Here is a 14009-nt window from a genome sequence, read left to right as displayed (position 1 = left end):
CCAATTGTTGGTATTTAATTAGCCCTAAAATTAAAGCCTCCTCTCATTGTTGTTAGAAAGCATTTAATTTCTAATTGATTGAGATGAAATGTCTCCTGGAGATTCCAGTGTCGGTTTGTCAGGATGGGGTGAGGATGAATAGAAAGTAAGAGCTCCAGTGAAAACAGTTGACATTCAAAAGGGAGATTATTATTCTTAATTCAAGAGGGACTGCTTTGGGTTCCCCCCTCCTCCAAAATGAAAGTTGACACCTGGTCTCTGCTTATGGTGCACTGTTATACAGATAAGGTCAATAAGCCAAAGATGTTATATTTGTTATACATATAAAGCAGGGGTGTCCAAACATTTTGGCAGGAGGGCCACATCATCTCTCTGACACTGTGTCATTGGCCAGGGAAAAAAAGAATTAATTTACATTTAAAGTTTGAATAAATTTACATAAATGAATTTATTAAAAATGGAACTTATATGAATAAATGACGGTCTTGCAGTAGCTCAAGGCCGATAAAAGGCCTTGCACAAAGCAAGGCCAGCCTTTACTTCGCTGCCACTGTTGCATCACAGACATGAAACAGCAAGTAGTGGAGGGAGCCCTTGTCCCACAGCTCAGGCGAGAGGTTGAACAACCGTCCTCATGCTGAGAGCAGTTGCTTCGGGCCAGCATGGGCTCCAGTAAGTATCTGGAGGGTCAGAGACTCATTGGAGACTGGGGGCTCCCCACAGGCCAGATTGGGAACCCCCGAGGGCTGCAAGTGGCCTCCGGGCCATGGTTTGGGCACCCCTGATATAAAGTATGGACAGAAGTCCCTCCACTGAGGCTGCAATCCTCGCCATGCTTACCTGGGAGGTCTTACTGACTATACTGGGGACTAAAAGGGACTTACTGAGTCCCTTTTGGCTATAATTAGACTATGTCTACTCAGAAGTAAATCTAATTATAATCAATGGGGCTTACTCCCAGGTAAGTATGGATAGGATTGCAGCCTTGGTGGAGGGACTTCTATCCATACTTCTGCCAGATGAAGGGGAGTGGCAGTGAGATGCAAGTATCTTGTGGTCTTGTGTGTGCTCCCTGAGGCATCTGGTGGGCGACTGTGAGATACAGGAAGCTGGACTAGATGGGCCTTTGGCCTGATCCAGTGGGGCTCTTAATAATAATAATAATAATAATAATAATAATAATAATAATAATACAGGTATTTATATACTGCCTTTCTTGGTAGTCAGATTTCTCCTCAGACTTTATTCAAGGCGGTTTACATAGGCAGGCTATTTAAATCCCCGTAGGGATTTTTACAATTGAAAGAAGGTTCTATCTTTCAAGAACCACAACATTCCAGATGTTTCTTTCTGATCTGGTTTCAGATTCTGGCCTCCATCCTCCCACGCTCAGATGGAATAACTCGGCTCAGCTTTGTCAGCTGCTTCAAGGTTGCACGGTGCCGGTGGCCTCAAACTGGCGACCTTCAGATGTTATCTTCAGGTAAACGGAAGCTCTACCCTCTAGACCAGACCTCCTGCCCAGGAGGCTCTTCTTATGTTAGACATGCCTAGAATAGGGCTTTGTAGAGAGATGGCTATGAAGATCTGCAAGTCTATGTGAGTATGCATGTATGCATCTTTTTAAATTTGTATATAACCTGAACTTTCCAGACAGCCTAAGGAAACCACAATTATACGTTAACACAAGGGAAGCCAAAACATGAAAAACCATCTAAGCATCCCTGTGGTGCAACCATGCCGGCACAAAAGGGAAGCTGGAATGAGGGGCAGAGAGAGTGAGGGAGACTGGACAATTCTTAGGATCCAGGGAAATAGTTGAAGCCTAGAGGTACAATTGAAATAAGAGAGGAGTGAAAGCCCAGGGGAAAGGAAAGGGAAGGGTAGCATTGAGGGTTGTGTGGAGTCACGGAGGGAACAGAGAACTGAGGAAATGAAAGGTGGCTCAGGCAGAGTTATGATATGTGAGCCTCTTTCCAAAGGCATTTGATCCTTTTTCTGGAGGGAAACTCCCTGCACCCCTCCCCCCAGTGTTCTTATTTCAGTCCCAGGCACAGGGAGTTGGGATCCTCAGATTGATTGTGAGGAAGGTGCTGGGGCATGGCATGAACCAGAGTTGCTTGCAATCAATACAGATCAGCACTCCAACAACACAACCTCGAAAATCTCAAAAATTAGTTGAATACACCCATTATAATGACATAGCACTAAATACTTCAAGCCAGCAACCCCCAAAGGTCTCAGCTAGTGATGAGCGACCTCCCCTTGACTCCCCTCACTCCCACTTGCTTTTTGTGATCTTGATCTGCTGTGAGCACTCAAAAAATCCTGCAAATGCTTGAAAGAACTTCCACCCCATGAACCCTTGGTCCTCTTTCCCGCTCCCTTCTCCTAAAACTGATCTGGCAAGAGGGCAGCAGCAGCACTAGCTTTCCTAATACAGGCTCAAGCATCCAGCATACCTGAGACAGTGTATCACTTGTGTTTGTGCACATGGGCTAGCTTTCCCATACCTGCCCTCCACCTTCCTCCTCCTCAGGAGATCCTTGATCATCCCACCTCACCTCACCTTTCCTTCATACACACCATCTCCTGTTTGCTTCCCAGTGTCTCCATCAGAATTTTAAAATCAGAGAGCAAGTAGAATGAAACATGGAGGTGGCTCCAGAGGTTAGCATGGACCAGACTGGCCCTGAGGAAGAAGCTGAGTGAGCAAGTGGCTGGCCAGGGCAAGAAGGGGAGTAGAAGGGAGGATCAGCTGGGCAGAAGGTCAGTAGTGTTGGGCAGACAGGGCACCCTTCCTGGCTGCTTTCTGTTCCGCTTTCCAAAGTACAGAACGCTATAATGGGAGCAGCCCAGAGTCTTGAGAAATGTGATTCTCCAGGGCTCTGCACCTGTCCTAGCCCTCTAGGCTTTAGAAGAAGATGGAGAGGGGAGAAAGAGAGAAACCTTGCTAGCACCATCATTCCTGTTCCACCGTTTGGTAAGTTTAGGATACAAGAGATGTGTGCTACAGGAAAGTGGGAGGACTAGTTGGTAGCAGTGGCAGGTGAAATTTGGAAGAGTTTGGGCCCACTTCATATTGGAATGTGACATTTCATCTGGGAGAATTCACTTTCCAAACTCCCCTAATTCAAAATTTGCCTCCACCACTAGTCTCAACTTTCTAAAAGACATGAAGGGAAGAGGCTTGGCAGACTTCCCTGCCCCTTGTGCCCATCAATCTGGCTTGTACTAGTTTGGAGCAGGGCTTCATTCATTACACACATAGAGGTAGTGAAGTACATGGGAGGATGTATTTTGCCGAGAGGCAGACCAGTTAGAAACAGCTTCTTGAACCAGGCCTAAGAACCAACTGGTATCCAGTGAAGGTCTTTGAATATTGGTGCATGTTCCTTGTGACTAACCTCTAGCCATAGCCAGAATGCCACATTATAGATCCACTGAGATTTCCAGGCCTACTTTATGGCAGTTCTACACAGAACATATTTTATTTATACCCTACCTTTCTCCCGGTAAGGGCAGTCAAGGCTGTTTATATGAAAATAATCTAATAGACACATTACTATCAAGACATTTCTGGGAAGGTAAGCCTATGGGAAGGTAAGCCCAACTCTCTGAAGCCCAACTCTCTGAAATTTGTTTGCCAGTGGTTTTGGACACTGTTTGCCAGTGGTTTTGGACATTTGTTTGCCAAGATTTTGGACTGACAATCAGCCTGAAGAAAACACAGGTCATGGTTCAGGATGTGGACTCACCTCCCTGCATTACAATCTCTGAGCATGAACTGGAGGTTGTCCATGACTTTGTGTACCTTGGCTCAACGATCTCCGACACTCTTTCTCTCGATACCGAGCTAAACAAGCGCATCGGTAAAGCAGCTACCACGTTTTCCAGACTCACAAAGAGTCTGGTCCAACAAGAAGCTGACGGAACATACCAAGATCCAGGTCTACAGAGCTTGCATCCTGAGTACACTTCTGTACTGCAGCGAGTCATGGACTCTTCACTCACAACAGGAGAGGAAACTGAGCGCTTTCCACATGCGCTGCCTCCGACGCATCCTCGGCATCACCTGGCAGGACAAAGTTCCAAACAACACAGTCCTGGAACGTGCTGGAATCCCTAGCATGTATTCACTGCTGAAACAGAGACGCCTGCGTTGGCTCGGTCATGTCGTGAGAATGGATGATGGCCGGATCCCAAAGGATCTCCACTATGGAGAACTCGTGCAAGGAAAGCGCCCTACAGGTAGACCACAGCTGCGATACAAGGACATCTGCAAGAGGGATCTGAAGGCCTTAGGGATGGACCTCAACAAGTGGGAAACCCTGGCCTCTGAGTGGCCCGCTTGGAGGCAGGCTGTGCAGCATGGCCTTTCCCAGTTTGAAGAGACACTTTGCCAACAGTCTGAGGCTAAGAGGCAAAGAAGGAAGGCCCATAGCCAGGGAGACAGACCAGGGACAGACTGCACTTGCTCCCGGTGTGGAAGGGATTGTCACTCCCGGATTGGCCTTTTCAGCCACACTAGACGCTGTGCCAGAACCACCTTTCAGAGCGCGATACCATAGTCTTTCGAGACTGAAGGTTGCCAATACATAGGTTTTGGACAATGAAAGAGAGTACTTCATGGTCCTTCCTGAGACTTTCTGTAACACTATGGTACCAAGTCTATTGGAATCTAATGTGTCTTTCACATCAATTGCTTTCCCAGACAGATATATCTCTGATATAGCAGCATTGAGTGGATAGATCCTTAGCAAGGGGGAACAATTCATTTTCACCATGCCCTTTCCTGCCCTTTCCCTTTAAAACTGTCTTTTGATAGGAAGGCAACCAAGGTATTGAGTTCCCAGAGATCACGGCAGCACATGAAATCCTTGCTTCTCTCCCTGTGTGTCTATTTTCTGAATTTTACATGCAGGGGAAGTATGTTTGTGAAACAAAATGTCACTGCAAAGCAGGGGAGCAACAATTTTAATTTGCATTAATTAGGTAAGGAGAGATGGATTATTGATCATGCATAAGTCCCCAGCAGTAATCTGACTTTATTTATCACAATATTGCCTGCTTCAGCTATTCAAAATTCATCTCTGAATTCCCCTCCTCCTATTATCCTCCAAATCATGGAAATGTATCAGTTAATTTTGTGGGGGAGGGAATAGAACTCTTGAGGTGATTTAGGTGAAACATTAGAAAAGAAGACTTTCTTAGTCAAAATATCTGCTCAGCAAAGAAGTCAGTCAGAAGTAGGAGGCTGTGACATCTCCTTTCTCAGAAGTTCTAAAGGGAAATTTAGTCTTAACAGATTTTAACAAATGACATCTTGCAAGAAGTATGCAAGTAGTGCTTCCATGCTTGGCTTTTTTTTTTTAGTGTAATAATAGCAGCCAAATGGGACCTGTTCTAGATGGTCACCAATCATTCTTGACCTGGTAAAAATAACAGCTCGTAGATTCTAGAGTTGGAATCTAGACTGGAACTGTGGAAGGGCAGATAATTAACTCCTCTCCTACTACACCCAATCCACACCCTGGATGGTCCCAATCCACACCCTGGATGGTCCCAATCCAGGTAGTTTTACCAAAAGGTCCAGTCAGTGGCATTGCTAGGGGGGTGTGGGGGTGCGGGCCGCACTGGGTGATGCCCACAGGGGGGTGACGCACACTCAGGGGTGTGACATGCTAAAATTGTGGTGGTTAGGAGTAACCCCAACATATTATATACCGTTGGATGTGGAATTTCGAGCAGAATGCAATTCAAAAAACCAGAGTGAAATATCTCCTTTCTATCAAAAGTTATGGCCAAAAAACTGGAGAACAAAAAATGCATGGATTCCTATGGAAAGTGAGTGAGCCATATCGCGTGTTTACTCATGAGTAGGCGAACTTGCCTTAGTCTTTCAGAAAGGGCAGGCTGAGAGGAATCCAATGACATCAGAATGGTCGTGATCCAATGAATGCAGCCCCCAAAAACACCTGAGAAGAAAGTCCCTCCCTCCAAGCAGATGAATGTATTGAGCCCTATGGAAAGTGAAACTAAGCCTCACGGTCATGTTTACTCATGAGTAAGCAAATGTGCCTTGGCTGGTGGTCAGGCCAGGGAAAGGGGAATGTGAAGCCACCAGAATGGGCCTGATCTGATGGAACTGGAGCTCAACAAATTCTCCAGATGGCAGCCTCCCCCCCCCTCACTAAAAAGGATCAAAACAGGCTTCAGTTGATAAGGTGAACTTTTTGGAGACTTGCCAAACCAGGTGGATCCTGACAGTGATCTGGTTTAAACAGAAGTTCTTAAATTCAACTGGGCACTCGGTAGTGCTGAAAACCTTTCTGGTTTTGGAGGGGGTGTTATTGCAGGCAGGCTACAGAGGAAATTCACTTGGTGGAACAGGGCTGGCTTCTGCTTATTTAATTATTTGTTTTACTTTAATTATTTATAGTTATTTATTTTAATTTGCCTGATAATGTCACTTCCACCATGACATCAGTTCTGGTGGGTCTTGGACAGATTGTCATTCTAAAAAGTGGGTCCCAGTGCTAAAAGTTTGAGAACTGCTGCAATAAGGTGTTAGTAAGTTGACACCCTTGGGTGTGTGTGTGTGTGTGTGAAACCACTAGTGACCAAAATCACTAAAATCAGAGTGTGGAGGAATAATACCATCACATTATATATCTATCAATGTGTAATTTCATGCAGAATGTGTTCTGACTTTGTTCTATCAAAAAGTACAGCCAAAAAACCAGTGGGGGGCGGAGTGATGGTACATCACCACACCCACCACCTGAGGTGTTGCCCCACCCACTGCATGGGGGGTGACGCGCTGGTGTCCTGCACTGGGTGACGCGAACCCTAGTGATGCCACTGGTCCAGTGGAACCGTGACTAATAGAGTCGTGACTAATAGAGCCGTGACTGACAAGTGACAATGCTAAGAACACCTTTCAATCTAGAATGCATGACTTATTAAAAGTTGTCAATGCATCTGAGAAAAGCAGTAAGATCAATTTTCAAGACAAATGTACATTCTAGTCAATGCCAATTGGTGCATTCATTTACAGACTTGATTTACAGATTCAGGCCATGAAAAACCCCATATGGATGTCATTTATGAAAATGTCATATGGGCACATTGTGCCTCCTTCGAGCACATTCTTTGAGCATCTTAGGGCGCAATCCTAACTGCACCCTGGGCTGGTGCAAGTCCTTTCTGCCAGCCTGGGAGGGTTGCAAACATGCCATAAAGGATGTTTGCACCTCCTTGGGAGTAAGCCACGCCAGCGCACAGAGGTGCTCCTGTTCACGGAAGCCAAATTCAGCCTCCACGGGGCAGGAGAAGGTAGGTCTGTGTCAGCCGAGCTCGGCTGACACAGAGGTCTGGGGGGACAGGCGGAGGGCAGAGAGGAGGTGTTTCGGGGCAGGGAAAGGTGTGTGGTGGGCAGGCCTGTGGACGGGCATGCAGGGAGTAGGAGGCAGGGACAGGACCCGGTAGTTATGCCAGATCCTAGTCCCAATTCCCAGGCAGCGTGGAGTGGCTCCTGGCTGCTCCATTTCGCTTGGATCTGCGCCACCTCGTCAGGTGGCACAGATCTGAATAGACCTATTGATGCCACTATGACTCTCCCCAGGGTAAGGGGAAGAGTTTCCCCTTGCCCCTGGTTGAGCCAGTCGGCCCCAAACTTGTGCTGGATACAGCACAGTCCCACTGGCCTGCCTGTTTCAGCGCAAGCTAGGATTGCGTTGTTCACCTCTTTTGAGCTTCCTGGTTAAGCTGCTTTAAGTGGTCTTCCTTATTAACTGTCCTTTCATGGGATATCATGGGACAATGGGTGGGGCTGGGTAAGTAAAAAATAAGAACTAGAATGCAGTGTTGGGAGAACTGGGAATAGACGTCATACGCTCCTATAGATAACTTCCTTTTTCAAACTGCAGAGAGAGCAATTCATTTCACCAGTTAACCTTAGATTACACATTAAATATTGTCCTCCCATGAAGAATATTTATCTTTTAAAGATATATAGTAGAATGAGCTATATCAGCGTTAGATGCTGAAAATGGTTTTTTCATCCCCAACAGCATGGGGTGTAACTAAGGGGGAGTGGTGTTTTGTTACTTTTCTTACAAGAGTAGTGCTCGTGCGCTGCCTGTGAAACTTTTTTCAGGGGACCTTAGCCAAGGCTAAGGCTACAATCCTATACAGCAGCCATTTTCAACCACTGTGCCATGGCACATTGGTGCGCCATGTAAGGTCCCCAGGTGTACAATGGGAATTTAGGAGTTGGTCATTTATTAGCAGGGCTACTGGGGATGTGAGCCCCCCATTGGCAGCACAGCATACCTTGTCAATTGTCAAAAAAAAAAACTGATGGTGCACCTTGACCATTTTAGTGCCTTGTCAGTGTGCCATGAGATGTAAAAGATTGAAAATCACTGCTATATAGATATACTTGGGAGTATATCCTACTACTAAACACAGTAGAACTAACTTCTGAGTAAACATATATAGGATGGCACTCCAATATACTATTTATACTGATCTAGGTTATTTTTAAATTCCATTTTTCAATTTTTATACATTTGTTTCAGAACAGTGGTTCCCAAACCTTTTTGGCTGGTGGCTCCCTCGACTTACTGGGCCATTGGCTGTAGCTCCCCATTAGGGCTACAATCCTCTACACTGTACAGCAGTGGTTCTCACACATTTAACACCCGGACTCACTTTTTAGAATAAGAATCTGTCGGAATTGATGTCATGACCAGAAGTGACATTAGCAAGCACGAAAATTTTTAACAATCCAAGGCTGCAATCCTACCCACACTTACCCAGGAGTAAGTCCCATTTACTATCATTGTTAAAAGAATAGACATAGTAGCTTGTTAAAAGTAAAGGTCTGTAACATTTCCCCAAATGCAGTCACATACCATGGTAGTATCAAGTCTAATGTATTAAAAATAAAATATTGAATGGGGACCCACCTGAAATTGGCTCACGACCCATCTAGTGGGTCCCGACCCACCGTTTGAGAAACACTGGTGTACAGGGCAGTGGATTTTTCTTAAGGATTCCATGGCTCCCCTGACTGGTTTCCGGGGCTCCCAGGGGAGCCATGACTTACAGTTTGGGAACCAGAGTTTTAGACTCTCAAAACCCACTCCAAGATTTGGGAATGAAATCAACTAGGAATAAATGGTGAATAGAACACTCTAAAGAAAAAGTTTGATGTTAATTTTTTGTTGTTGCTGTATAGTCTTAATGGGGCCTGGCTATGGAGTGTGGCTGCTGGGGAGGTGCAATGAAGAGCTCCTGCACTTCAACGTTTACCATTACACAACTGCCTATGTCTCTTCATAAGCTCCTCCATAGCTTTTAAGCTTTGTCTAATATTACCACGTCTATAATGCTCATTAGCCTGGGAAGGCAGCTCATCTGAGAGAAGGAAAACTCTGATCCCAAACCTTCTCTGCCTTGTGGCTACATCCAGTTATGGAAAAGGCTTCAGGAGTCAACCTCTAGGCAAAATTCGGAGCCGGAGTCCCTGAGGCTCTGAATTATGGCTGAACACATCAATGTTCTGGCAACTCCTGCGATGCTGCTGGAACCACCGTATTGGCTTCTGCCTTTCCATTGGACCATTTCAGCGACGTGGAGAGGGGGGATTTGCTGCATGGGAAAGAGTCTATGCTCTATATCTACTTTACCCAGGCTTTGCGAACTGGAGAGGACACTCTGTTCCAGAACCACCATTCGGAGCGCGATTACCATAGTCTTCCGAGACAGAAGGATGAAAACAACAAAATGCAGAGTTAAGAATCCTAAACACAGGTCTGGTTCCCCTATATTTATTGGTTGAGTTAAAATATTTAGACCCCAATTTTCCTCCCTTAAAAGTGAAATGCTCAAGGTGGCTAACAGACTAAAAATAGAAAAATCACAATAAAATATAATAAAATACAATAACAGAGAGTCAGAATAGCTAAAAAACAATTCATAATAAAATAGGTAATCGTAAAAGCAATAAAACCAGGAGAACAATAAAAATACAGCAACCAAGTTTATAGCATTGAAGAGCAGCAGCAAAAGAAGCTAGAGGAAGGGGACACTAAGCAAAGAAGGAATGCCCTTAACCCCTGCTGGAAGGTTAACAGGGAGGGTACTGATCTTAGCTCAAAAGGAAGAGAGTTCAGTATGCATTTCCTTCCATAGATTGCGATTGAAGCAGTTCATATGGAGGTGTGCACGCACCCACGAGAGAGAGAGAGAGAGAGAGAGAGAGAGAGGGAGAGAGGGAGAGAGGGAGAGAGAGAGTATTGCATTAACAGGGAGGCCCCAACATCCAACAGCCATTGCTCTACTATTCTATACGAGTCTCAAATCACATCCCAACTCTCTTGATTTTGGTGTTCTTTTTTTAGTCACTCCAGGAGCCCTTTAGACCAGTGGTTTTCAACCACTGTGGTGTGCCGTGAGGCTGCCTCAGGTGTGCCGCGGGATCAGAAGAGGCAGGCAGGCAGCAGCAGTGCGCCCGCCTGTAGGAGAAGTGGCTGCTTTGAACCTCATGTGGCAGGCAGCACAAGGGAGCGAGCAGCCAGCGACGGCTGCTTTGCATCCCACACAGCAGCTGAGGAGTCCGCTTGGAGCTTGCTCCTGCTACTGCGCATGACTCAGGCTGCAACCTTACCCTCACTTTCCTGGGGGTAAGCCCCATTGACTATTAAGGGGCTTACTTCTGAGTAGACATGCATAGGGCAGAAGCCGGCAAGCAGGTACATCGTGAGTGAGTCTGCTGAGGCCTGGAACCTAAGGACTGTCTGGCTGAAAAGGGTCCTTGAAAGTCCCTTTTCCTTGCCAGTTTGCCTGCAACTCCCCAAAGTGATCCTCCCTGCACTTTGGGGCTTTTAGAGGAAGGGCGCTGGGCCACAATCCTATCCACACTTTCCTGGGAGTAAACCTCATTGACTACAATGGGGCTTACTTCTGAGCAGGCATGCAAAGGATTGGGCTCTGGGGCTGCTATCCCAGTCACACTTACCTGGGAGTAAGCCCATTGACTATAATGGGGCTTACTTCTGAGTAGGCATTCATAGGATTGGGCTCTTGGGGTGCTATCCCATTCACACTTTCCTGGGAGTAAGCCCTATTGACTGTAATAGGGCTTACTTCTGAGCAGGAATGCATAGGATTGGGCTCTGAGGCTGCTATCCCATCCACACTTTCCTGGGAGTAAGCCCCATTGACTATAATGGGGTTTACTTCTGCGTAGGCATGCATAGGATTGGCCTTTGGGTTGCACTCTTTTTTCTCAAATACACAAGCAGGCAATTGGTACTTCTCTCTCCTCTTCTCCACATTTTTCAATGTTTTCAATGACTTCAAAACATGTTTCCCTCCTTTTCAGAAACCACATACTACGAGGCGTATACTTCCCTTTCCTAGCTTCTTGTGAATTTTTTTGTCATGTAATGATTTAATTGTATTAATTGTATTAATTTAAGATTAATTGTAATGTAGTAATTTAACGTAAGTAAAAAACTGTAGTGTGCCTTGACAATTTTAGTGCCTTGTCATTGTGCCGTGAGCTGAAAAAGGTTGAAAATGGCTGCTTTAGACAATCACTGCTGCAAGACAGTGAAAAATGATGCTACTGTAATGTCAGAAGAATCTCATCTCCCAATGGGACCCCAAAACAGAGAAACGCTGTCTCTTTCATGGCTCTCTGTAGACTCTGAATGAACCAATGGAGGCCGCCAAAGTCCTTTCTACTCTCTCAACAGAACAAGACTAGACAGGCTTAAATCCTAAGGCATGAAATGCCAGATCTAAAGCAGGCCAGCTTGACAATCCTGGGTGCTCACTCTGCCTTGGGGAGTCCGAAGATCTAGCTCCAGCACACCCAGGATTAGTGTTCAATCATGCATTTTCCAACTGAAAGAGAAGAAATTGGAGGGAGGGGGGTGGTTTGGTAGCACTAGCCAAGATGAAAGCACGGTTCTTAATGGAAATGTGTAAGCCTTCTGTCCACAGAGTCTCCCCTCGGTCCCCCAGGTCTAGATTTCTCTGCCAACTCAAAGCAGACCTCTTTGCTGCAAGAAGACAATGAGAAATGAGTAGCAGTGCCAAGTACACTAGAAAGAAACAGAGCAGGAAAATTGCATTGTAGATGGTTTCTAAAAAGGTGATTCACATTTGGGAAGGGAACAGCTGCTGTTGGGGATTTGTCAGTGTCATCCTGACTATTGTCCTGCCAGAGCCTCATACGTGGACCAATGACAGGGGGTGTAGCAAAACAAGGCTATGAAGCCTCAGAGAGCCTCAACTGGATTTCACAGAGTCCCAGGCCCAACTGAGCTATTTTGTGTCTCCCAACCCTGACTACCCACAGCAACAGACTAAGGATCTGCTCCATCAGCTTTTACCTGACACTTTCCCTGCATTGATGGGTGGGCACTGTTGGCAAAGAAGTACCCAACAGGTTGGGATCTAAACACTTGGTGAGCCTTCTTCAGGAACGATAAGCTCTTGGGGTGGGGGTGGGGGGTCAGGGTTTCCAACCCCCTCACTTCCTGGTCCATCTGGGCTCAGACATCTGACCAGCTTTCCCTCCGCTCCCCCAGTCTGAGGTATAGTTGTTGGTCATGGTAGGGACCTTGACAAACTTAAACAAACTGGTCTTCTTTCAGTCCAAAGAGTAGGTTGTCCTATTGCTGGCCATTAACCCTTTGGCTGCTGTTGAGCATTGGCAAAGGCACAACTAAAGTTATTATTGAGAGCTGTACCCAGTCCTCTGCAGGAAGAGTTTGTGTAGGCTACTCAGTACAGAACTGACCCCTTGCCATGGAACAAGGTGCTTCTTTTCAGCCCTAAGAAATAATGGTGAGTTATATACCAGGCAAAGGCCAAGAGGATGCCGAGATAATGCAAATCCATTCTGTATACACATACATATATTTCATTATAAATTATATTCAGCACAGTACTGCTGACTTTCAGTCAACACCACTGACCACAATGAATAGTCACCTCACAGAGGAGGAGAAAAGACGCTATTTTTAATTGTATGTTAATGAAGCTAATGATTTATGTACAATCTATGATCCAATGTGTGCACATTTAAAACTGCCATTTGCCTAGCATCTCAGTTTTTCCTATATTTATGGCCCAATTCTATTGGGCCGCTGCATTGCTGGAATGTGCCGAGTCAAAGCGGTCCCATAGAGTAGCCCCAAGCCATGGCCCCGTTACACCAGTGAAGCACTGAGACACACCCAGCTACTCAAGAGTGTCAACTTGTGCTTCTCCCTCTTCTTGGCACTGCCCATTTGATGAAGGAAAAGGAACGAGCCTGACTTCAATCAACAGCACTGTTAGACCTCCCTGCTGCCCACAAGCCCAGCTGCCTGCATTAGTTTCCCCATCTTTGATTTCTCAGTGGATTTGCTGAGTGCATAAAATTCCAGTGCCCAGCAATCTGTAGAGCAGCAAACATGATAGCTCGCAGTGGCTCATGGCATGAGAGGGATTAGGTCTCCAGTCAACTCACATCATCACTTTCAGGGCTTAGTTTTCAGTCTATATGCACCACCACCACCCCCATAGATTGAATGTGTGCATAACAAACTGCTCATGTGCATCAGCCTGCTGTAAGCATAAATCCCCCACATGCCCATGGTGACCAATTGTAGAAAGAAAGTAGTTGAAACAAATCACCCGCTGTAGCTTCCTAGAATTCTTCCACTTGCCAAAGTCAAACTGTTACTTTGATTGAGTTCCACACTGGAAAGAAATGGGAACCCTCCCAGGGTCAAACATTTGTGCAGCTGGCATAACTTTCAATGGCAGTGTGATATTAGAACTTGCCCCTGCATTGCTAAAGCCATTGGTACAGCAATGTTCATTCTTTCCTATGCACATCGTTTCTAGTGCAGCAAGACTGAGCAGTAACTGGAGGAAAAACATTCTTCTAAATCAGTGATTTTCAACCAGTGTGCTCATATACGTGTGCCACGAATGGT

Source organism: Tiliqua scincoides, chromosome 2 (assembly GCF_035046505.1).
Source record: "Tiliqua scincoides isolate rTilSci1 chromosome 2, rTilSci1.hap2, whole genome shotgun sequence".
Lineage (NCBI taxonomy): Eukaryota > Metazoa > Chordata > Lepidosauria > Squamata > Scincidae > Tiliqua > Tiliqua scincoides.
The sequence above is the reverse complement of the archived record's forward strand: the minus strand, read 5'-3'. Positions refer to the sequence as shown.